The sequence below is a fragment of the Ovis aries genome, chromosome 5, assembly GCF_016772045.2.
Source record: "Ovis aries strain OAR_USU_Benz2616 breed Rambouillet chromosome 5, ARS-UI_Ramb_v3.0, whole genome shotgun sequence".
In the NCBI taxonomy this organism is placed as follows: Eukaryota; Metazoa; Chordata; class Mammalia; order Artiodactyla; family Bovidae; genus Ovis; species Ovis aries.
Genome location: NC_056058.1, coordinates 47,125,352 through 47,151,885, shown reverse-complemented (window position 1 = coordinate 47,151,885; position 26,534 = coordinate 47,125,352). Strand labels below are relative to the sequence as shown.

The following is a 26,534-nucleotide window of genomic DNA, read 5'->3' as shown; positions in this document are numbered from 1 at the left end:
TTCTCTATGGTGAGATAATTTGTCTTTAAAGAATTGTGAAGACATTCTTATATAATTATCTGTTTTGAATATTGTTTTTAAATGTTTTTATTGTGAAATATTCATACAAAAAATGCCCCAAAGATATATACAGCTTAATAATAATTTATTACAAACACCCATGTAACTACCACTCAAATCGAGAAATAAAACATTGTTTACAACCCAGACAACTCATTCTTGCTCCTCCCTTCCAAAGGAGCCACTATCATGACTTCTACATTAATCACTTTTTGGCCTTTTTTTTTTTGCTGTGCTGGGTCTTCGGTGCTGTGCATTTGTGGCGAGTGGGGGATATGCTCTAGCTGTGGTATGCCGGCTTCTCATCGAGGTGGTTTCTTTTGTTGTGGGGCCTGGGCACTAGGGTGCTTGGGCTTCATTGTTTGTGCCCTTGGGCTCAGTAGTTATGGCACATGGGCTTAGTTGCCCTGCAGCATGTGGAATCTTCATGGACCAGGGATTGAACCCATGTCCCCTGTATTGGCAGGCAGTTCTTAACTAGTGGACCACCAGGGAAGTCCTGGTCTTCTTTTTTAAAAAAGCTTTTTCCATCTTAGTATGTATCCTTAAACAAGATGATTGTTTTTCCCTTTTTGGAAAAAGTTACCTCTAGCTTTAATTTTTAAAAATGCAGGGAGCTAATTTTTATTTAAAAAATTTTGAAGTATAAACTACCTACAGAAAAGCATTAAAATCATGACAGCTGAATAAACTGTACAAAAAAGATCTTCATGACCAAGATAATCACGATGGTATGATCACTCACCTGGAGCCAGACATCCTGGAATGTGAAGTCAAGTGGGCCTTAGAAAGCATCACTACGAACAAAGCTAGTGGAGGTGATGGAATTCCAGTTGAAGTATTTCAAATCCTGAAAGATGATGCTGTGAAAGTGCTGCACTCAATATGCCAGCAAACTTGGAAAACTCAGCAGTGGCCACAGGACTGGAAAAGGTCAGTTTTCATTCCAATCCCAAAGAAAGGCAATGCCAAAGAATGCTCAAACTACCACACAATTGTACTCATCTCACATGCTAACAAAGTAATGCTCAAAATTCTCCAAGCCTGGGTTCAGCAATACAAGAACCGTGAACTTCCAGATGTTCAAGCTGGTTTTAGAAAAGGCAGAGGAACCAGAGATCAAATTGCCAATGTCCGTTGGATCATCGAAAAAGCAAGAGAGTTCCAGAAAAACATCTATTTCTGCTTTATTGACTATGCCAAAGCCTTTGACTGTGTGGATCACAATAAACTGTGGAAAATTCTGAAAGAGATGGGCATACCAGACCACCTGACCTGCCTCTTGAGAAATCTGTGTGCAGGTCAGGAAGCAACAGTTAGAACTGGACATGGAACAACAGTTCAGTTCAGTCGCTCAGTCATGTCCGACTCCTTGCGACCCCATGAATAGCAGCACGCCAGGCCTCCCTGTCCATCACCAACTCCCAGAGTTCACTCAGACTTACGTCCATCCAGTCAGTGATGCCATCCAGCCATCTCATCCTCCATCGTCCCCTTCTTCTGCCCCCAATCCCTCCCTGCATCAGAGTCTTTTCCAATGAGTCAACACTTCTCATGAGGTGGCCAAAGTACTGGAGTTTCAGCTTTAGCATCGTTCCTTCCAAAGAACACCCAGGGCTGATCTCCTTTAGAATGGACTGGTTGGATCTCCCTGCAGTCCAAGGGATCCTCAGGAGTCTTCTCCAACACCACAGTTCAAAAGCATCAGTTTTTCGGCGCTCAGTTTTCTTCACAGTCCAACTCTCACATCCATACATGACTACTGGAAAGACCATAGCCTTGACTAGACGGACCTTTGTTGGCAGGGTAATGTCTCTGCTTTTGAATATGCTATCTAGGTTGGTCATAACTTCTCTTCCAAGGAGTAAGCATCTTTTAACAACAAACTGGTTCCAAATAGGAAAAGGAGTACGTCAAGGCTGTATATTGTCGCCCTGCTTATTTAACTTATATGCAGAGTACATCATGTGAAACGCTGGGCTGGAAGAAGCACAAGCTGGAATCAGGACTGCTGGGAGAAATATCAATAACCTCAGATATGCAGATGACACCACCCTTATGGCAGAAAGTGAAGAGGAACTAAAAAGCCTCTTGATGAAAGTGAAAGAGGAGAGTGAAAAAGTTGGCTTAAAGCTCAACATTCAGAAAACAAAGATCATGGCATCCAGTCCCATCACTTCATGGGAAATAGATGGGGAAACAGTGGAAACAGTGTCAGACTTTATTTTGGGGGGCTCCAAAACTACTGCAGATGGTGATTGCAGCCATGAAATTAAAAGACGCTTACTCCTTGGAAGAAAAGTTATGACCAACCTAGATAGCATATTGAAAAGCAGAAACATTACTTTGCCAACAAAGGTCCGTCTAGTCAAGGTTATGGTTTTTCCAGTAGTCATGTATGGATGTGAGAGTTGGACTGTGAAGAAAGCTGAGCGCCGAAGAATTGATGCTTTTGAACTGTGGTGTTGGAGAAGACTCCTGAGGATCCCTTGGACTGCAAGGAGATCCAACCAGTCCATTCTAAAGGAGATCAGCCCTGGGATTTCTTTGGAAGCAATGATGCTAAAGCTGAAGCTCCAGTACTTTGGCCACCTCATTCAAAGAGTTGATTCATTGGAAGAGACTCTGATGCAGGGAGGCATTGGGGGCAGGAGGAGAAGGGGATGAAGGAGGATGAGATGGCTTGATGGCATCACCGACTTGATGGACGTTGAGTTTGAATGATCTCCAGGAGTTGGTGATGGACAGGGAGGCCTGGTGTGCTGCGATTCATGGGGTCGCAAAGAGTTGGACATGACTGGGCGACTGAACTGAACTGAACTGAAGCAAATATACTCATATAATTGCCTCCTAAATTAAGACATAGAATATTTCCTTATGACTCCTCTCCCCATCATTGACTCTTTTCTTCCTCCAAAAGTTTCACTCCTTAAACAAAATTCTAAATTTTAAAACCACAGTTTAGTTTTCCCTGCTTTTGGAATTTATTTAAATGATATCATATACTATATGTTTGTATCTGGCTTTTTTCATTTATTTTTCTGGAATTCGTCGTGTTGTTGCTTGTAGCTGTAGTTTGTTTTCATTGTTGTATCGTATCATGTGGTATAAATACACCAGAATCCATCATTCATTATTCTATCACTGACAGGTACTTGAGTTTCCATTTTTCTGCCATTATGAAACATGCATATATGCACATTTTTATATGTCTTTTAATGCCTATGAGCACATATTTTATTGGGTATGAGTGACATTGATGAAGTTTAGAGTACATGTATATTAAACTAGTTCAGTTCAGTTCAGTCGCTCACTCATGTCCGACTCTTTGCGACCCCATGAATCACAGCACGCGGGCCTCCCTGTCCATCACCAACTCCTGTAGTCCACCCAAACCCATGTCCATCGAGTTGGTGATGCCATCCAACCATATCATTCTCTGTCATTCCCTTCTCCTCCTGCCCTCAATCTTTCCCAGCATCAGGGTCTTTTCCAATGAGTCAGCTCTTCGCATCAGGTGACCAAAGTATTGAAGTTTCAGCTTCAGCATCAGTCCTTCCAATGAACATCCAGGACTGATCTCCTTTAGGATGGACTGGTTGGATCTCCTTGCAGTCCAAGGGACTCTCAAGAGTCTTCTCCAACACCATAGTTCAGAAGCATCAATTCTTCGGTGCTCATATATATTATACATATTTCTGTGTGCATGTGTACATATTACAGGTATGTGTATATATTGGGTTGGCTAAAAAGTTCATTTGGTTTTCTGTAAGATTTTATGGAAAAAATCAAATGTGCTTTTTGACTAACCCAATATATATATTTATGTATTTTTTCCTTTTAATTAAAAATTTAATATATTTACATTAATTATAAATACTCAAATATCTGGATTTGTTTCTATAATTCTTTTTACTATTTCTCCTGCTTTTAAAACTTATCCTTTTTTTGGATTAACTTCCCTCCATTTCATTTTATCCCCTCTAATCACCTGGAAGTTATATATCTTATTTATTTTATCTATATATTTTACTTATATGTTTTATTTATCTTATTGGTTACATTGAAATTTTGACATGCATACTTAATCAATAAATTATGAACTTAATACATTTAGCCTCCTCTAGACAACACAAAGCCTTACATACTGTAACTCCTTTCATCCCCTCCCAATATATGTGCAATTATTCAATAACAGTTGAATTTAGATGTTACACTATTATTAATATTTTGTACAGCCAGTGTTTGGATTTACAGAATTTTTACAATTTTCTTTGGTCACCATTTCTTCCTGCATTTTGGAGCTAGCTTCCTTCTGGGATTACTTTCCTTGGTATGTCCTTTAATGAACATCTATCTGTTAGTAGTAAATTCTTTTTAAAATCTGAAATTATTTTTTCAGTTCTTACATTGTTTATCTGAAAATATTTTTGTTTTGCTCTCATCCTTGAAATGTTTTCACTGAATTTGGAGTTGATGGCAATTTTCTCTTAATCTTTTGAAGATACACTCCAATGTCTTCTGATTTCTGCTGTTACTATTGAAAAATCAGCTGTTGGCCAAAATGTAATTTCTCTGAAGATTAATTTATCTTTTCTTCTGCTTAATTTTAAGATCTCCTCTTTCTCTGATATCAGGAATTTTCACTATAAGGTGACTTAGTACAGATTTCATTTAAATTTTTTGGCATTGAAATTTTTCATCTTTCAGAATTTAGAATATTTATCATCAATTCCAGAGAAGGCAATGGCAACCCACTCCAGTACTCTTGCCTGGAAAATCCCATGGACGGAGGAGCCTGGTAGGCTACAGTCCATGGGGTCACGAAGAGTCAGACACGACTGAGCAACTTCACTTTCACTTTTCACTTTCATGCACTAGAGAAGGAAATGGCAACCCACTCTAGTATTCTTGCCTGGAGAATCCCAGGGACAGGAGCCTGGTGGGCTGCCGTCTATGGGGTTGCACAGAGTCGGACATGACTGATGTGATTTAGTAGCAGCAGCAGCAGCAGCATCAATTCTGGAAAATGTTCAGCCATTTATTTCTTTGAATACTGCCTTCCTCCATTCTATTATCTCCTTTTTGAATTTTAATTAGACATCTGCTTAATCTTACCCTATCCTTCACGCATCTCAACTTCTTATATTTTCCATTTCTTCGCTTCTCTGTGTTATGTCTTGAAATTCTTCAGACGTATCCTTTGGAGCCTGTGATCTTTCAGAAAACGGATTCTTCCTTCAGCTGTTAAATCTGATAGTCAAGTTGTCCTTTGAGTTTCTGATTCAATTGCCATTAAAAAAAAAATTTCTGTAGGTTCATTTGGCTCTTTTTCAAATCTGCCTGATCAAGTTTGATAGTTTCTTATTGCCTCATTATGTCTATTTCATTTAATTCCTTTAAAAATATTAATAAAGGAAAAACTTTCTCTACTCTTAACACTTTTGACACTAAACATGTGGGTTTTCTGCACAAAATAATTCTTCAGTTCTCAGCAGACATCAACTGGGTATCCTATTAACACTACCTGGAGTTAACACAACTTCATAGGTTAAAGGCTCAGTCCCACAAGATTGCTCACCTCCCTTCAGATCACAAGTAGTGACTCCCTCTGGTCACAAGTAGTGGCTCCTCAAGTTACCCACACTTTTGTCTGAATTGGCTACAACTAAACGGTTCCAATGATCCGCTTCTCAAGTTTAATAATTTTCTGCAATGGCTCACGTAAACCAGGAAAACAGTTTATTTTCTATTACTGGTTTCTTATCAAGGATATTTTAAAGGATGCAAATGAACAGCCAAATGAGGTACATAGGGTGAGATCCAGAAGGCTCTTGAACTTAAGAGATTTTGTTCCTGGGGAGTTGGTGGTATACCACTATCCCAGCTCATTAATGCATCCACCAGCCCAGAACTTCATCAAATCTTGTTCAAGAGTTTTTATAGAGCTTAATTTCCAGCTCCCCTCCCTCACAGGAGGTCAGCTGTAGGGTTGAAAGTTCCAACACTGTAATCATTTGGTCTTTCTGGCATCAGCCCCATCCTGAGGCTATAAATTAGCATAAACTCAGAGATAATGAAAAGGGAGTTGTTATGAATAACATGGAGGCTTCCCTGGTGGCTTAGACAGTAAAGAATCTGCCTGCAATGCAGGAGACCCAGGTTCAGTCTCTGGGTCGAGAAGACCCCTTGGAGAAGAGAATGGTTATCCACTCCAGTATTCTGGCCTGGAGAATTTCATGGATTTCGCAGCCTCTTTGACCTCGTCTAGGCTGAGTAACACATCCCCATTTTCCGGGCCCCCCGTCATCTTGCCCTTATATCACGATGGCAACCTCCCCTAAACTAACACCACCACAAAACTGAACAGCTATGTCCTCAACGGGAGGTGATTTTCTGGGTCACACAGGTAGTTTGAAATTCTCACCCCCACCTCCTGCAACAGTATGCTTGCAAACTTGTTCAGGAATATCCAGAGGAGAGTTTTCTTTTTTCCTATTCCATCCACAGTTAAAGTGGAGACAGTCAGGTGTCCTTTCCCTTTCCCTCTGTGAAAGTGAAAGTTGCTCAATTGTGTCCGACTCTTTGTGACCCCACAGATTATACAGTATGGAATTCTCCATGCCAGAATACTGAAGTGGGTAGCCTTTCCCTTCTCCAGGAGATCTTTTCAACCCAGGGATCAAACCCAGGTCTCTCGCACTAGGTCAGGTTTTTCTCCCTTAACCTCCCATCAAGGACATAGCTCTTCAGTTTTGTGGAGGTGTTAGTTTAGGGGAGGTTGCCAATGTGATATAAGGGTGAGATGATGGGGCCTGGATAATGGGGATCTTTTACTCGGCCTAGATGAGGTCACAGAGGTTGCCTAAGTAAAGTGACACTTAGGACACTTAAACTGAACTGAGGCTTATTAAACAGTACATGGGAATCTGCCATGCAGTGGGCAGAATTACACAGGGCTTACCACAAGGCAAGACTCAGTCATGTCCAATGTGTATACTGCTGTATCTCCAGCACTTAGCACTTGACACACACCAGGTGCTCAATTAATACAGTTAAGTGTATCAATGAGTAAGAAGTATCAGAGTTTCCCAACTGGAGGAAAACAACATATATAAACCAAGTAAGAAGAAACAAATAATAAAAATAACAAATTTGGTTAAACCAAGGACCATTCCCTTTTCAACAAATATTTTTACAACAGTTGTTTTTGGTAAGACACATTTAGGATACAGACAGTGCTACACTCCAATATGGATAATAAGATATACGTATAACAACTATAACACTTCTCCCCTGCTTACACAGTTTAGTTCCTCTCTCCCTAGGAAAGGCTAAAATAAGGGTATAAGGCAAATCGTTATTCCCTTGTCTTTAATGGAAAAGAGGAGTCAGGTGTAAACTACAAAAATGTGGTTGTAGTTTGATTGCAATGTACAAGTATTTGGGCTGTCAGTTTGCCACAGAAGGTGTACTCATGAAAGGAGTTTGAGGAGCCAGGCTGGTCAGATGGTGTGAAGGCTCAAAAATGTAAGGCCTCTAAGGAAGAGGTAGAGTATGCAGTATGGGAAGACCTTCCTACTTGAATTTCTGGCTAAAGGGGCAGCAGAAGGCCCCTGGTATTGGAAAGGCCCCAGTCTTTTTTCCTTCCTTTATGTGGGTGTAGGGAGAGGGAAGAGGACAAAGGAATATTGTTTATTTTTTCCTTTTTAAACAATAAAATTTCCAATTATGGAAAGAAAATCTAGTTGACTATAGGAATTTAATCAAGAAGCCAAAACAATGTAGTCTTATAGATGCTGATTTCAGTGACTTATACTACTGTCATATACTGAACTCTGAGATGTCAGGCCAAATATGTGGACTTGGCAAAGATGAGAGTTACTGTCAATTGTTCTAGCTCCTCAAACTGGATGGCATCAGTGGCTGTGTGAGTGAATACAGAAGTTCAAGTCAACATCATGTTAACTTTGGTTCTATTCTGAAAACATTCTATTTCAGGTACATGTAAAAGGAAGCTTTTTCAGGGCAGAGATCATGGTTATATCCCGCAACACAGTGCCTGGTCCTTAGTAGTTGCTCAGGAAATACGTGGTGAATAAATAAATGCACAAAGGTTATTCTGGGTTGCTAAGATCAGAACAGTATTTGCCATTATTTTGGATTTGGCGTGGGATTCGTACACCCTGGAACAGTTTCTTCTTTTTTCAGCTAGTAACATTTTTTTTTTGTTTATGAAGAACAAGCATACTTGCACACTGGCACAGTGGTCCTGGGGAAAGTGGCACAGACTTCCACTGTATTCTTTAGACGACCCAGCAATACCACTCTCTAATGGTGAGTGTTTCTTTATCAGAAGACTTAAATTTTCTTGGGGGGGGAGGGGAGAGGTTTAGCCATTTTTTTCCCAGTAGAGATGAATACTTTAAGAACAAAAGAATGAATTGGCCAAGTTTGATTGAATTTGATGGCATTTTACTGCTCTGCGGGAGTCAGGTAGTTACAACCTCATCTCCCTGTGCAGAAGTTGTTCCCACACACAAAACTGCAAGTATCTTTTCATTCTTATCTACATGTATGTCTAATTCTATTACTGGGCACTGTAAATATGCTTTTAGTTAGGGAGGAGGTGTGCTTGTATTTATTGTAATTCTCAAGGTACAAAAGACGTAAAAACAGTATCAAGAGTTTGGGAGTTTTGGGTGGTGCTTGGTGGTTTTCATTTAAAAATGAAAGACAAGTATTTAGCGAATTCTGCTAAGGAAAATTTGCACACAGGGCCTCATACCTGGCAATAAAAACCTAGATATGGTGGCAAAACATTTCCAGACACTTCTTTAGGTCTCTGAAAACAGTATAGGAGAGAGGAGTCAAAAAACTGTAGTATACACTTTTATGTATGCCAATTTATCTCAGTATTCTTCTTCCTGTTCTACCAATGGGGCTCTAACGTACATTTAGTTTAAGTACCTTGACCAGAGTCACATGACTAGTAAGGACAGGGCTAGAACTCAAATGTAGGTTTTCTTATTACAAGTTCAATGGTGTTATTCCAAGGCCAACATTCGCAAGTATTCAATGTTTGTTGTGTCCATTTCTAAATAACTTCATTGGCAGGGGAGAAGATGATTAGACATGTCTCTCTGGGTCTTGCTGGTTAGTGTGGCTCAGTTTCTTAAGACCATTGTACTAAAAAAGATGATAGCAGCCTTGACTGAACAAAAGTTAATTGATATGCTAGTAGTACTCAAATAGCTTTGGTCAAAGATGAGATCAGTAAGGGTGAGGAGGGCACCTGAACGATGAACTTTTCCTTATTGATAGCACAAAAGATGGACTCAACATCCTGCTACATCTAAAAGGGCCGAATTTAATCAAACTAATCCAGGTAGGGTTGGAATGGTGGGCAGGAAAGGAGACCATTTGCGTTCGCTTTGAACAATAAGGGTATCTGTTATAAAGTGACTACAGAGAGCTACTCCCTGACTTCAAGTCTCATCTCAGCGACACTGGTGACCCTGGGGGAGGCACACATGCTGAAGTCTTCCTGAGTATCTAGGACAAGGTCTGGGGTTGCAGGAAATATATTTTTTATAGGGATGTGATCCATGACTTGACTTCGGAGAAGCATAACGGCTCTGATCAGACCAGCTGGGTAAAATGGTTGTTTCCTTGGGCTATAAAAGTCATCTTGCAAAGAAATAATTAAGGAAAAAACAAAACAAAACTCAAGTAATAATTTTCCTGGCAGGCCTCACCTTCAGGAGAAATCTTAGAAATACACCAGTCACTTCTTATCTTGGTCAAACAGCTATCTGAAATGCTGTTTCTAACACTAGTTATATATTAAATTGTGACCTCTACACCTACCAGTAAAGCATTTGTAGGAGAAATGAAGAAAAAGTGATATAATCTTAAAGTAGTCTCTTAGTGACTGGCAAATGTAGACATTCTATTTGTTACAAGATATTAAATCTGAAGTTATGTTATCAGTCAGATGATTCTTTGTTGTGGAGAAGGCTGTCCTGTGTATGGTTAGGACGTTCAGCAGCATCCTTGACCCCCATCCACTGGATGCCAAAAGTACTTCCCAGGTGTTTTTTTCCCCCAATAATTTATTAATTTATTTTGGGTTGTGCTGGGTCTTCGTTGCTGCTCCCACGCTTTCTCTGGCTGCAGTGAGCGGGGGCTACTACTCTTTATTGTGGTGCATGGGCTTCTCTCTCTGGTGGCTTTTCTTGTTGGGGAGCATGAGCTCTACAGCATGGGCTCAGTAGTTGTGGTGCAAGGACTTAGTTGCTTCACAACATGTGGAATCTTCCCAGGCCCAGGACCGAATCCGTGTCCCCTGCATTGGCAGGAGGATTCTTATCCACTCTACCACCAAGTAAGTCCGAGTACCTTCTGAGTTTTGACAACCAAAAACATCTTCAGACATGGCCATAAAAATTATCCCCAGTTGAGAACTACTGCTTTAACCAAAGCACTGGAGCTGGTGGTAAAGAATCTGCCTGCCATTGCAGGAGACTCAGGAGACATGGGTTTGATCCCTGGGTTGGGATCCTTTGGGAGTAGGAAATGGCAACCCATTCCAGTATTCTTGCCAGGAAAATCCCATGGACAGAGGAGCCTGGTGGGTTACAGTCCATGGGGTGGCAAGGAATCAGGCATGACTGAGCATGCTTGCACCAAGGTATTGCAGGAAAAGAAACCTCCTTCCTCTCCCTCCAAAAAAACTCTAAAGTGAATACTGAAATGGACTATCCCTAGAAATGAGAGGATTCAGACAAAATTACGAGATGAATCTAAAAACTCACAAGTTATAAAAGGTCAGGTGAGAATGACTGAGTATTGTTTTGGAGACTGTTGCTGATATGCTATGATTCTTAGCATAGATGCCTGCCTGCCTTTTACCTCAAGCTAAGTGAGAGGGCTTCAGTGGAACTACTCAAAGTACTTGAGCTGTGTCTCTAGCAGTTAAAGGAAGCATGGTAGACTTGTGGTTGTCTCCTGCCTGAAAAATAGAGGACAAGAGACAGGCTGGGCTGACAGCTGGGCTGGCAGCTGTTCTGGCAGCAAAGAGGAACGCTGAAACTGCTCTGGAATTAGCCTCTATTTCCAAGTTTGTTTGGGCAAGAAGTGCATGAGAGCTTCATGTGGACCAGGTGTGGACCATACAAAGTTGGACTAGCCTAAACCGTCAGAAAAAAAGCTCCCCCTCCTCCAGACACTTCTATTTGAATGGAAAATACTCCCACTAATTTAGTTTGGACTAACACTTTACTGCCACCTACTGGAAAACTGTCAAAATAAATATACAAAAAGTGTATAACCTTGTCCCAGAGCCACTTACAAATGGGCCAGTATAAGAGCTACCTTAGATCCTATCTGACAGGGTCCTAACTGAGAAAAAGTTTCAAGAGACAAGAAGTTGGAGGTGGGTTTCCACGGTGGCTCAGATGGTAAAGAATCTGCCTGCAATGTGGAGATCCAGGTTCGCTTGCTGGGTCAGGAAGATCCCTTGGAGAGGAGAATGGCTACCCACTCCAGTATTCTTGCCTGGAGAATTCCATGGACAGAGGAGTCTGGTGGACTACAGTGCATGGGGTCCAAAGAGTCAGACACGACTGAGTGACTAACATTCACTTTTACCAGATTCTTAGGGATGGAAAGAGAGAGTAAAGAACTGCCAGAATAAAACACTTGTGTTCAGATCAAGGTTGGTATGATAACCACCAAAGAATGGAGATGGTAGTGGTTTCTGAAAACTGTCAAGCATCCATTAGAAAAAAAGGCAGCTTTAATCACCTGCCAGGCCCAGAGTGTGAAACCACCACATGGAAGTACAAGTCACAGATTTTCCTGCTCCCCGATCTTTTCCTCTCTCTTCTTCCCTTTCTTGGTTGGTAAGCTGTGAGAGAACAAGAAAGACCAGGTATAATGCCTCTGCAGGGCAAGCAGTGAGCCAGCTGTCCTAAGACGGAAAAGATTCACTCTTTTGTGACTCAATGACCATGGGACTTTCTATTCCTAATAGGAACCACAGAACTCATGGAACCTGAGTCAGGTCTATGACAGATCGACTCCACTGCACAGGTTTAAAGGGATGATGAAATTTAAAAAATAAAGTTTTTTTTTGTTCTGTTTTTTAAAGTTATACCCCTAAACTCTGTATGTTGAACATATTGATTACTTATTGTAAAGTAGGATCTGGAAAAGATATCTTCCAAGGACATGCTCTTGAGTTTTATGGGAAAAATGGTCTTTGAATCAGTTCATTTGTTGAGAGCCCATACTTTGGGAGTAGGGCACATGAATGCAAGGGACTCTCTGTCATCTGGGAGCTTGCAGTCTTGGGTTTCATACTCAGAGCAATGTAACTATTAATGTCAGTTATGTCAACAAGAGCCTGTGTTGCATAGGCAGAGCAGGTTCAGGAGGGTTTTTACTCTAATGATTTCCTCTCCTATGAATTTTTTACTCACTTATGATTAAGCTTTAGAAGCAATCATGTTGCCCCTGTTCTTCAAGCATGGAATCACAGGTAAAGCTTCCATTTAAGATATTTAAAGAAAGATGAAAGACTGAATACATATAGGCTGCATCTTGATTGGGCTGCTTTGAAACCAGAATCTGCCTGGTCCTCAGTTTGGCAGATTCAGACACTTACATTTAACTTTACTCAGGCTTAATTAGGTTCTGAGAATTTAATTTGGATAAGACAACTTTGTAATTCAACCCAATGGATGGAAGTTGATTTATGAACCATAATGTGAATATACTGAGAAAAACTGTATTGCTAGTATCACTAGTATCAGTCATGTGCTTTGGACAATTGCTTCTTACTGGCTTTGTTGATTTAGTTGAGATTTCCTGAGTGATGGGAAGATTACCTGATGAGTGTGGAATCAGAGCATGGGTCTTTGTGTGTTCTTAAAGGCTAGCTTTAACTTGTTTATTAGGATATAAACTCAATGACAGGGCTCTTATTTTCTGATGTATTCTAAGAGACTAGAATATAATAAGCATTCAGTATTTGTTGAATGAGAGACTGAATCTGACCTAAGTTTTTTTAAACTGTTCTGTTAATGGATGGGTTATTGGTCCTGGTCATTAGAATCATAGCCTCTCTCCTAGACAGAGAGCCCACAATACATTCTTATCCAGATTCTGCAGGTTCTAGACTCTTTATGGACCCCACCCCTCTCTTATGACAGCATCAACTGGGCATGTGACACTTAGGTGACAGATGGTTTATTTTACTCTAATGACATTTGGGGGCCACCCTGTTCTTCGTAACACATTTACAGATCATCTCATAGAGTGTCTTTTCTTTTCCTTCATTCTTTTTTTTTCTTGGTCAATCTTGTTCCAAGTTCTAAGAGGTTTCTTCTCTTACATTTTCTGGGTTTCTGACTTCCAGCCCAGGCAGGTAGGGTAAAACTGAATTGTAGTGGTTTATATTTTCACAGGGGCCTCCCAGATGGCTCAGTGGTAAAGAATCAACCTACCAATGCAGGAGATGCAGGTTTGATCCCTGGATCAGGAAGATCCCCTGGAGAAAGAAATGGCAACCCACTCCAGTATTCTTGCCTGGGAAATCCCATGGACAGAGGAGCCTGGTGGGCTACAGTGCATGGGGTCACAGAGTTGGACACGACTTAGCGACTTAACATTTTTACTGACACCCAGAGTTCTTTGTGCGGGCGTGGATCTACCTACCTGCTATCAAGGAATCTAAAGGCAGAAAACTGCGTTTTACACAAAGCCCTTAACAGACTAAAGCAAAACAAAAACAAAAACAAAAAGAGAGAGAGACTGGCTGAATATTCATACCTTTATGAAGGCGGTGTGAAGGAAGGAACTTCACGGTCGGTCTGGCTTTGCAAGCAAGTCCAGATTCCCTAGGCTCAGAGAGCTCCTCATTCTTTCTGCCTTTCAGCTTTGCCTCTCAAATTCTGGGGCAGTATGGGAAACTCTATGTAAGCATATGGTCTCTCGACTTTCATATTCCCGGATGCTTTCGGCACCAAAGGCATCTATATTATCTCTGGACTCTAGGTCGTGTCCTTAGGTGAAGAGAAAGGGTGCGAGCGGACAGTCCCCAGTTTAATCTCCATCGCTGAGAAAGAGAACGTGAGTCACCGCTTCAATCTGCCCGGAGGTTTTCTGTTCAAGCCTCCGCGCTCCTCACCTAGATAAGGGTACCCGGGTTTTTCTGGTTTCCTGCAAAGTGGCATGTTCCCTCTGCAGAGACCAGGAGTGACCTCGGGCTGCGGGATTTGCCCTTCATGACTCCTACGTCCCCTCCCCACTTTCCTCTTTTTTTCCAACCTCTCCAGACTGAGGACCCCCAGACACCTCCCTCGGGTCCGCGCCCTGCTTCTCAACTCTAACTCGGGGGCCCAAATTTGGAGTGACGGACCCTCCTTCACCCCCAACCCGGACTCTCAAGTGCACAGACTTCACATCTGCTCTCAGCGTCTGTGAGGGGTCCCCAGCTCTCACTGCGCACTCGCCCCGCCCCCGCCCGCGCGCCCGCCCCGCCCCCTCCCACGCACGTCACGTCCGGCCCGGCCCCAGCCCGCCCTGCGCCCTCCGCCCTCCGCTCTCCTCCGCTCGCTGTTAGGGAGGCTCTGCGCCTCAGTCGCTGCCTCCGTGGCTGCTCCCGCCCCGTCTTCCGCGTCTCCGCCGCCGCCACGGCCGGGGGCATCCGGGGGTCGCCTACCGGGCTGGCCCCGAGCCACAGTCGTCGCCTCAGCCTCCCGCCAGTGGCCGCCACAGGAAGAGGCTCGCCGGTCGCGGAGTCACTTGGGGCCTCAGTTCTCGCCCTCTTGCAGTCGCCGCGGGTCCTGGAGAAGCGGCAGCGGCCGGGGAACGGGGCGTCGCGGTTCCAAGGGTAGGTGAACGGGCGGGTACCCCTATCTGCGCATGCGCCGGTCACATAGCCGCGGCCCTCACCCCTCTGCCGCCCCCCGGCGCCGTGTCCCACTCGCGCTGGCTTCTAGGGCTTTGCCCCTCTTGGTGCGTGGGAGACCGGGCAGAGCCCTAAAGGTGCGTCATTCGGTAGAGAGGGTCCCCTTTCTCCTCAAGCAAAATACGGTGAAGCTGTGCCCCTGGCTTCCAGGGGGTGTGGCAGTCTTCGATATTTTCAGCCGCTGCAGTGCGCGTGAGCGGGTGTGCGTTCTCACCTCCTAGCTCCCCCTAAGTGGAAGGCACAGCTGCCTGCGCTTGTTTGCTAGCCTCCCCTGCACACCGGACCTACACCGCCTCCCTGCCCTTTTCCTTCGTGCTGGGCAGTGAAGTTGATGCAAAAAAAAAAAAAAAAAAGTGTGGTTTAATCCGGGCTCTACTGCGCCCCTTTTTAAGATCACGTGAGATGAGTGGTTGCTTACTTCCTTAAATCGTTCAGAGAATATAGCCAAAATTGGGCTGTTGGTGCACTGGGGACTTGTCTAGAATGCACTCTGCATAGACCAGGCTAGGGTATAGCACTGTCTCAGGGCGCCTGGTTTCCTAGATAAGGTAATGGGAAATTCAATCAGTTGACACACTTGCCCAGTGGGAAGTTGGTATACTTCAATTAAAAGTCGATTTAAAACCAAACTGACATTTCATTCGGCTCCCCATTATGCCGCCTAATCAATGAAAAAAGTACCTAAGATTGGGCACTTACCTTATTTTCAAGTTGATGATAATCTAAAAATGGCAATTGGGACCTCAGTAATGCAGATTATGAAGGTTAAATAACTGGGGTGCACTTACCTTAAAAGGTGGACATTAAAGGGTGGTGTTGAATTACTGACTTTCTGGGTTAATGTGGGGCTGTGTCTTCAGCTTTCGTTTTTGTAACCTTGCATGCAATACTTGATGGCCTGGGTGTCTCTCAGGTACTGTGCTTTTATGCCGGTACTTGTTGAATGGAATTAATGAACTGCTTCTCATTTGTATATCTGTCGGTAGCTTCTTACTTTTTTAATCTCTGCTCCTTTTAAAATTTGGGCCCTATTTTCAACAATTTAATTGTGTTACCGGTTAGGGATCTGGGACACTTCTTAAATCCTGGGAAAGATGTAGAAAGGTTTATCAGTGTCTTAAAATTCTTCCTTAGGTGAAGTAAATGTTACGTTGTATATGTGTTTTAAACTACATGTATACTGTTTTATTTTTTGGTATTAATATGAGTATAGAATTCTCGTATTTTCTATGTCTTTAAAATTTTATTTATTTAAAAAATTAGTAGGCTATTTTTAGAGAAGTTTTAGGTTCACAAAAAAATGATCATAAAGTACAATTTTGCTATATGTCTCTTTCCTCCTGAACACAGTTTTCCTTACTCTTTATTGTTTTTATTAGAATGCTGTTTGTTTTAGGACAGAGATAATGACTAAAATGAATGTATTGTGCCATGTCAGTTTCCCCCCACCAATAAAACAGCTATTTTTATTATCATCTATGAATAACCTCAGTCTGTGCATGGCTTCCCTTGTTGAGTTGCTAAGTCATGTCTGACTCTTTTTTGACCCTATGGACTGTAGCCCACCAGGCTCTTCTGTCCTTGGGATTTCCTAGGCAGGAATACTGGAGTGGGTTGCCAAAGCCCCTCCCTCTTTGTTGTACCCTGACTTTAATATTGGAGAACATAATATAAATTGTAGCTATATTTTGAAACAAATTGTGATAAATGTGTATGATGTAAAATTTACCATTTTAACCCTTTTTAAGTGTACAATTCAGTGGCATTAAGTACATTCTCAGTGTTGTACAACCATTGCCTTCATGGGTGCTCAGTTGTGTCCAGTTGTTTGTGACCCCATGGCCTGTAGCCCTACAGGCTCCTTTGTTCATGGGATTTTCCTGACAGGAATCCTGGAGTGGGTTTCCTCCTCCAGGGGATCTTTTAAACCCAGGGATTGAACCTGCGTCTTCCGCATTGAAGGCTGATTCTTTACATTGTAGGCTGAGCCACTGGGGAAGCCCTTGTGCAACCATTGTTAGTTTCCATTTCTAGTGCTTTTTCACCATTCCAAACAAACTGTGTAGGCAGTAATTCCCCATTCCTGCTTCCTTCTAGCCCCTGGTAACTGCTGTTCTTCTTTCTGTTTCTATAATTTGCCTGTCCTTGGTACCTTATATAGGTGCAATCAAATAGCATTTGTCCTATTTTTGTGTTTGGCATATTTCGTTTAGTATGTTTTTCAAGGTTCATTCATATTGTCGTGTGTATCAGAATTTCCTTCCCTTTTCAGATTGGATAATATATTCCATCGTGTGTATATACAGCATTTCGTTTATCCATTCATCTCTTGATGAGTATTTGGATTGTTGCTACTTTTTGGCTTTAGTGAGTAATGCTGCTGTGAACATTGGTGTACAAGTATCTGTTTAAGTTCTTGCATTTGATTCATTTAGGTATATACCGAGGAGTGAAGTTGCTGATAATTCTATGTTTAACTTTTTGAGGAAAGTCTGAACTGTTTTCCAGGACTGCTTGCACCATTTTACATTCTCATTTAGCAATGCACAAGGGTTCCAATTTCTCTCCATCTCTTCAGCAGTTGTTACTTCCCTTTGTTGGTTTACTTGGTAATAGCCATCCTAATGGGGGTGAACAGGTATCTCATTGTGGTTTTGATTTGCATGTCCCTAAGACTGATGCTGAACATTTTTTCTTCTGTGTATCTTTGGAGAAATATGTTTAAGCCCTTTGCTCAGTTTCTTAAATTGAATTCGTTTCTTTGTTGTTGAGTTACTTTCAAAAAGTCATTTTGTAAGTGATTCAAATCTTTTATCTGAAAACTTCAGTGGTTCTTAAAAATGAATGAAGTACTGAAATTAAAAAAAATTGAAATTGGGGAATACCCTGGTGGTCCAGTGATTAGGACTCTGTGCTTCCACTGCAGGAAGCATTGGTTCCATTCCTGGTTGGGAAACTAACATCCTACATGCCACAAGGCATGGCCAAAAAAAGGAGGGGGGCAGAATTTCTGTTTACAGATGGATAAACAGGGAAGAGATTTTTCATCTGAAAAAGGTTTCCAATACTTTAGTAAGTCACACTGCATTAAAAAGATCTCAATTAGGTATATATCAAGATGGAGAACTTACTTGTATAACCTCAGCATTACAAAAGTGATGCATTAAACGAAGATCCTAGCCTCTCCAATGAGTAGGGTTAATGCTCTTAAACTTTCGTTATATTTTGTTAACACAGCTAGGAGCAGAGGAAGGGGTTACTGGATGGAGAAAAATAAAGTATAGTATGTACACATGAACTTGACCTGAAACAATGTTCTCCAGGTGATGCAGTAGGCTTGTATATGGGGTGGTTCACTTTGGGACCTTATAGAAGAGCTGACTTTGATTGGAAATGGGAATAATGAAGGATTTTAAACACAGAATGTAATAAAGGTGGGTTTAATGCACCAACTCCTAATCATATGGTACACTAGATAGATATGAATTGTAATGGTATGAAGGATAATTCATTATCAGATTTATTTATTCACTCACTGGATATTTATTTTTATTTTTCTAAACGTAAGATACACGAAGGAGCAAAACCAGAGCATTTGCTTGATGATAGTTGTATAACCGTACATCTATTAGACATTGAATTATGCGCTTGAAAAGAGTGAATTTTATGATATGTAAATTATACCTTTGACTTTGTGGATCACAATACACTGTGGAAAATTCTGAAAGATACGGGAATACCAGACCACCTGATGTGCCTCTTGAGAAACCTATATGCAGGTCAGGAAGCAACAGTTAGAGCTGGACATGGACCAACAGACTGGTTCCAAATAGGAAAAGGAGTACATCAAGGCTGTATATTGTCACCTTGCTTATTTAATTTATATGCAGAGTACATCATGAGAAATGCTGGGCTGGAAGAAGCACAAGCTGGAATCAAGATTGTCGGGAGAAATATCAATAACCTCAGATATGCAGATGACACCACCCTTATGGCAGAAAGTGAAGAGGGACTAAAAAGCCTCTTGATAAGAGGAGAGTGAAAAAGTTGGCTTAAAGCTCAACATTCAGAAAACTAAGATCATGGCATCCAGTCCCATCACTTCATGGGAAATAGATGGGGAAACAGTGGAAACAGTGTCAGACTTGATTTTTGGAGGCTCCAAAATCACTGCAGATGGTGACTGCAGCTATGAAATTAAAAGACACTTACTCCTCAGAAGAAAAGTTAGGACCAACTTAGATAGCATATTGAAAAGCAGAGACATTACTTTGCTAACAGAGGTCTGTCTAGTCAAGGCTATGGTTTTTCAAGTGGTCATGTATGGATGTGAGAGTTGGACTGTGAAGAAGGCTGAGTGCCGAAGAATTGATGCTTTTGAACTGTGGTGTTGGAGAAGACTCTTGAGAGTCCCTTGTACTGGAAGGAGATCCATCCAGTCCATTCTGAAGGAGATCAGCCCTGGGTGTTCTTTGGAGGGAATGATGCTAAAGCTGAAACTCCAGTACTTTGGCCACCTCATGAAAAGAGTTGACTCATTGGAAAAGACTCTGATGCTGGGAGGGATTGCGGGCAGGAGGAGAAGGGGCTGACAGAGGATGAGATGGCTGGATGGCATCACTGACTCGATGGACGTGAGTCTGAGTGAACTCCGGGAGTTGATGATGGACAGGGAGGCCTGGCGTGCTGCGATTCATGGGGTCGCAAAGAGTTGGACACGACTGAGCGACTGAACTGAACTGAGATTATACCTTAATAAAGCTGTTTTTTTTTTTTTTTAAAGCAACCCACCAGCAGACTTTAAGGAACTTATATATTCTCTTGGGGGAAAGAGACTTTAAACAGACACAGAAGGGGATGTGTAATAAAACATGATGAATGTTTTGGAGCCGAGGAATAACGTGCCCTAAGAAAATTAACCGGGGATATCATTAGGTTAGATGGGTTGGAGAACCCCCTCCAAGAATGAGACTTGAGTAAGAGTGGAAGATGAGAAAGAGGAAGTAAGGAACAGTGTTTGGGGTAAATGAACCAGCATGTACAAAAGTCTTAGGTTGAGGGATATGCAGTGGGTTGACAAGATAATTTAATGAAATTTATTAGATTTCTACTAGAGAAGGAAATACCCTAAATCTTTTTGGTTGGGTTTTTACCTCACTTCAGTATATTTTTTCTTTTGTATATGATGTGTAATAGTTCTATTCTCTTTGGTTTTAAGCATTTTTCAGAGAAGTGCATGTCTGGTTTCTATCTATTATTGCCCTTTTCTGAAATGGAAAAATAGAAAAACTTGAATTGTTTACTTAAAATACGTATTTTTGTTTTTGTGTATCAGGCTGCTGTTCCTTGTAATTGAAAAGGAAAAGTGAAAATAAAGCTCATATCACTTGCTGATTGACATAGTAGGTGCTTCATATTTGGGGGGAAGACTAGGGTGAGGTCTTTTGGATACCAGTCAATCGCCTGCCAGTGCAGGAGACTCAGGAGATGTGGTTTGATCTTTTGAGTCAGAAGATCCTCTGGAGGAGGAAATGGCAACCCGATCCAGTTTTCTTGCCTGGAAAATTCCACGGACAGAGGAGCCTGGTGGGCTACAGTCCATGCGATCACAAAGAGTTGGACATGACTGAGCACCACACACACGCAATGGATTAAAAGTTTGGAAAAGTGAAAGTGAAGTCGCTCAGTTGTGTCCAACTCTTTGCGACCCCATGGACTGTAGCCTACCAGACTCTTCTGTCCATGGGATTTTCCAGGCAATAGTACTGGAGTGGATTGCCATTTCCTTCTCCAAGGGATCTTCCTGATTCAGAGATCGAACCCAGGTCTCCCGCGCATTGTAGACAGATGCTTAACTGTCTGAGCCAGTAGGAGCTCAAATTAAGGATCAGATAAGAAAATGTTTTTATGTTAAAAGCAGGCTATATTGTGGTTCATTGTAGAACCACTTTTGAAACTAATTATTTCAAAAGATGTATATACAGGTGTTGGCATAATAATTTTTGAATAGCAAGTACAGAATGTTTGCTTTATGAATTACCTTTATGAAGTATCATTTCATATATTTCAGTAAAACTTCAGACAGTATTTTCAGTGTTGGCTGCAGTCATTGTTGTCTAAAAGAGTGTTAACTAAAAGGCAGCAGACTAGAGTTTTACTATTTTAGTGACCTACACACTAGTCAAGTGACTAAATTTAAACCAGTTTCTTCAGCTCTGAAATTTTTTTTGTTATTCTTTTGAGAAAGAAAATGGTAATCTACTATGCTTATTTCACAGGGAGTGGTTGTGAAGATTCAGTTGGATAGTGAACTGGCAAGTTTATCAGAAATGATAGCATCATTTCAGATATTAGAGTTCTGCTGTTGTATAATATTCACAACCTGGGAAACAAAATTGAAATCTTTTTTTTTTTTCCTTTCAAAGTTCATAATTAAGTGGAAAAGACATATACAAAAAATAAGTATAATCAGTACTTTTTTGTTTGTATGTCACTCTTGCCCCATACCTCGCCAGCAATTTTTACACAGGTCTGTGCAAAAAGAGAGAAATGTTCTGCTCTCAAGGGATCCATTTGGTTAGAACAAGTTGTGGAATTACTTCCAATGGTTTTTTTTTTTTTTTTTTTTTTTAAAGAAGTGTTTTGTAGATTGTTATTAAAGAGCAGCAAGAAATGATATGCTAGTCTTAAGATCATACTCATTAGTAGGCCCAAGGTGAGCATGTTTTCAGTGGAGGAACGGGAGGGGTGAAAAGTTACTAAACAGAGGAGTCTTGAAGAGTCAACATTTGTCACTGTTGAGATCATACCCATGATGTAATTGACTAGGATGGGTTCTCTTTAGTGCATATATGCTTTCTCAGATATTTTGTGTCATCTTCTAAATTGTTAGAGCTATTTGTTTTTTTTCTGAAAGGCTCAGTCATGTTGGTACTTAGTCAGAAGAACTAATTTAACATTTACTCACTTTGACTTAGTAGAAAATCATGCTAAAGTAGTAACCGGTGACCTTGGAGTGAACGTAAAGGAATTTTTTGGGAGCCAGCTTGCTCTAGCGCACAACAGTTAAACCCTTTCATGAGGAGACATCATTTAAAGTGTCACATTTTCTCATACTTTAGGGTTAAACATCATTCCAGCACTCTAACCTGTTTTTCATGCACTGTTATGTGAGCTTTATAAAACTCAAGATCTGACTACTGATAAATATCTTAAAAGGTCATCCTTTGAGGAAGTTTCTCCATCTATCTTGGAGACTAACTTTAGTTACCTTATGGTTTCCCTGGCTTTTGAATCAGATTTGTGGCTTATTTCCAAGTAGATGTGAGAGTATATCTTTTTGCCTGCATAATACTGCTGATTTTAGTGTTCTAGTTTCTTAAGACTTAAATTACTTCTATTAGATTTGGAGTTAGATCCGGCAGCACATTCTAGCATCTTTTACAAATTTTGAAGTTTAGCTCAGTGCCTTGAGGCTCAATACCTGTAAAAGGGGAATAATGCCTTTTATATTAAAAAAATAGCATTTTTTTAGGTATGAGAAATAACTTATGAAGTGCTTATAGATATAAATCAGAGTTTCTTTTAAAAAATTATAACTGATTTACACTATTATTAGTTTCAGATATACAACATAGTGATTGTTGTATTTTTATATATTATACTCTAAAATTATTATAAAGTGGTTTTCTTTCTTGCTTTGATTATCTTTGATTATTGCTGGAAGGAGATATGGCAGCCACTTTTGATGTTTTGTTTAGTTTTTAATCACTTAAGGAGATGTTCACTTCTTATTTATCTTCTTAACCTTGAATAGCCAATGTTATTCTTATTTATGTCTTTATTCAACATATATTTTAAACTTTATATTATGTGTTAGGGATTGTATGGGGCTATACAAAGATGAAATGACAGGGTCGCTACCTACAAGGTCCTCTCTTGAAAAAAAGAGACAGACATATTTTTAGATTCTATGGGATCATTGCTAAAAAGGTAAGAAACATAATAGGAGTAAAAGAGAAGGAGAACTGTTGCCTCAGGAAGTCACGGAGGGTTTGACAGAGGAAGTAAAGTTGAGACTTGATGGTGGATTGGAAGTTTGATGTACAAGATGGAATTTGTCATGGTGTTGAGTTAGGGCTCCAAGACAGAAAACAGAATGCATGCACAGCTTGGGAGGTGTGGGTTGTGAATTTCAGGTATTTAAATATTGTTGGAGAGTAGAGTGAGGTGGAGGGATGTCAGGAAAGGAGATTTTAGGTGAAGTCTGCGGTGTATGTCAGAGGTTCATAAAACTTTGTATGTATTACAGTCACTCGAAGAGCTGATTAAACATACAGAGGCCCTGGCCAGGTTCTCATGGATGCTAGATTGGGGTTGTGGCTGTATACTGAATATCTGTATATTGAACAAACCCTTCCCCATCCCCAGATGAAGTTAGGAAACCAGTGCTGTAGGTCGCTGGTCTCAAAAGTGAGGTGCTGGCACTTGGAATGGGCAGTAAAGTGAAGTCGCTCAGTCGTGTCCGATTCTCTGTGACCCCATGGACTGTAGCCCACCAGGCTCCTCTGTCCATGGGATTTTCCAGGCAATAGTACTGGAGTGGATTGCCATTTCCTTCCCCAGGGGATCTTCCCGACCCAGGGATTGAACCCAGGTCTCCTACGTTGTAGACAGATGCTTTACCATCTGAGCCACCATGTTTGTGGAGGTGGAGGAATACAATTTACTTTTCTGTTTATTTTTAATGTTAATTTTTTTTTCTTTTGCTGAGTCTTGCTGCAAGTAGAATTTTAGTTCCCTGATCAGGAGTTAAGCTAGTGCCTCTTGGGTGGAAGTGCAGAGCCCTGACTACTAAAATGCCAGAGAATTACCTTTAAAAATGTTATTAGAGTGTATGTTTATTATGTTCATCATATCTTAGTGTATTCAATATTTTACTTTAGATATACACGTTTGAGAGGTATGGTCGTAATCTTTTTCCTGATTGAAAAATTTGGAGCCCAGGGCTCTAGGCATTGGAAAACAGTTGAGGAATTTTGTGCAGGAAATTCAGGTTAGATTTGAGTATTGAGGATATCGGTAAGGAGAATAGGTGAGGGGACTTAGTCACAGGGGATTTTATCTCCCTTTGTCTGTATTACTTTTCTTCTGATTTAAAAGTTTGAAATTATGTAGGTTATAAAATAGTTGACTGTGGCCATGAAACCTTTTTGAGAGTTACTCAGAATTAATCAGACTATTTACTAATAGATTTTCTCTAGGGGCAACCAGTTTTTACGTGAATACTTTGAATAAAAAAGAGGGGTAAATGAGCTGTCTTAAGGTGAAATGTTTTGTTTAGTGGTTGCAGTTGGTAAAATATATGTGTTGCATCTAGCACCATGATTTAGCAAGTGTGGTTATACAAAATACACTTGATTTCATTGCTCATTGTAGTTTTATGAAATCACAGAGGAGGGTTGGTTGGTTATTAGACGTCTTGTCCCTGAAGTTAATCTCTCTAAAAGATCTTATATAACTTTGAAGTTGTTTTTCATGGAAGAGACTACATGTTTTAGCAGGCATTTCAGGAAGTTTTGGAAGTAATCATCTACTAAACATTTGTTGTGGGAATGTGGTTTTCCTTCCCCTCCGTTTTTAATGTTCCTCCTGGAGGTATATGTTACTGTTAACACATTTTTGAAAACCACACTATATGATAATACTCTTCTGCTTACCTGAACCCCTCTTGAGCAGGGACCTGTAGTGTACTGAGCTTATTAGAAGATTTTACATAGATTATTAGAATTTACAGAAGATGATGAGACCAAATATTAAACACCTTGCCAACAGGTTTTCCCTGTCCTTCTGTCTCTCCACAGCCTCTTTTGCTGGCCTTTTAACAGTATGTAAAGAAGAGAAAGAAATTGAGTTTCTTTCTAAGGCATGCATGGATTTTCTCAGTAAAATGTAACATGTAGGTATTTTTTTATATAAGGAAACCTAGGCTTAGCGACATGGAAGCTGTTCAGGATCACATTTACAGAGCTGATACTTGAATATGCACCTTTCTAGTGCTGTGTATACACGTTGCATATGCACTTTCTAGTTCTAGTTGGGAAACTCCTCTTTTCCAACATGCGCTATTGCCTCTTCAAATTAGAAGGTGCGTACTACTGTATTCTGGATAACAGAATGTTCCTTGTATACAAAGTAAAGTATGTAAGTGTGATACCAAGTATAAACTCATGTCTCACTCTGATCTAAAAGTGCTTCCATGTTTAGCTCTGAGTGTATGAGTAAGGATGGAATAGGACTGGGTGGGATGCGCGTGTGGGTGTGTGCACAAATGAAGGGTCCATTGAGGAAAAATGTATTATGAGAATGGTGTAATCCCTGAAGGTGTGTGCTGTCAAAGATTATCCTGTGCAATGCGTTTGTTTATCTTTAGCAGAAAGATTCATATCCAGGTTAGCCATCATAATTTGAAACTTTGTGTAAGATTTTGCCTCTTGTTCTCAGACAGATTTTTTTAAAAAATTATTTATCTACGTGGTTGCATCAGGTCTTAGTTGTGGCATGTGGTATCTAATTCCCTGACCAGGGACTGTATCCAGGCTCCCTGCATTGGGAGCTTGCAGTCTTAGCCACTGGACTACCAGGGAAATCCCTTTCAGGCAGATTTTTTTCTAGGCAGAAGAATGCTTTTTTTCTTTCAGTGTCCTTCCTGAATAGATTCACTGCTTATTCTAGTCTCTTCTCACAGTTAAAGATGTTATAGGAAATTAAAAGAATTTTTTTTTTTGTTTTCTCTTCTAGATTAACTGCTGAAGTACTGATCGAGTTCTGCGTTTCTTCAATGAGGAACTATAGGCTGATCTTCTGCCATAATCTCAAACAGCCATAAATGACAAAAGAATGCTTGCTCAGTGAGGGTAGCTGGTGCAGAAACCATTTTTTAAACTTAGGTGTTTAAGTACTCAAAGGTAAGTTTTCACAATAGTAATTATCCCATGCTTATATATCCACAGAGATTTTAGAATTAATTTCCTATTGCTGCTATTGAATTGTTAAGTTCAGGTTTTGTAGTTATTAGCTGACATCAGATGTGGTAAAGAATGGATTTTGCTTGTCTGAAACTGTTTACATTTATGGCATTTTGCTGTCCCTAAGTTAATTTTTACTATTTCTATAAGTTTCATTTGTTCTCCTGGGTTTACCTTTTATACATATGGACATATACATATACATTTATTTGTGTAAACTTTTAGAATATTGAGCTTTTTTTTTTGTTTTGCTCTTATCTTTCTCTGGTAGTGTGAAAGGCATTGTGTTTCTGGGGTGATGAAAAAAGCTCAGTTGGTGTCTTTTTGTTGATTATCAACTTTTGAAAAAAGTTTTTCTTTCCTTTATCCATATAAAGTAATAAATTTTTATTTCGTTTTTATTTTTTATTCCTTTGGCCATGCTATGTGGGTTGTGGGATCTTAGTTTCCAGACCAAGGATTGAAACCAT

General features: G+C 40.6%; 1 protein-coding gene across 50 annotated transcripts in view; it reads left to right on the top strand.

Annotated features, from left to right (window-relative positions):
- The window catches only part of FAM13B (family with sequence similarity 13 member B), a 99,502-nt gene that overhangs the window by 5,622 nt on the left and 67,346 nt on the right, over nucleotides 1-26,534 (top strand). For 20 of the 50 annotated variants that reach the window (XM_060415806.1, XM_027970275.3, XM_060415804.1 and 17 more), the window contains exons 1-2: nucleotides 14,668-14,959; nucleotides 25,838-26,004. The gene's annotated coding sequence lies outside the window, so the exon portion shown is untranslated. Of the gene's footprint in view, nucleotides 1-8,300; nucleotides 8,398-14,667; nucleotides 14,960-25,837; nucleotides 26,005-26,534 lie in introns of those variants that run through there. The other 30 variants (XM_060415807.1, XM_060415798.1, XM_060415805.1 and 27 more) reach the window with 2 other exon arrangements.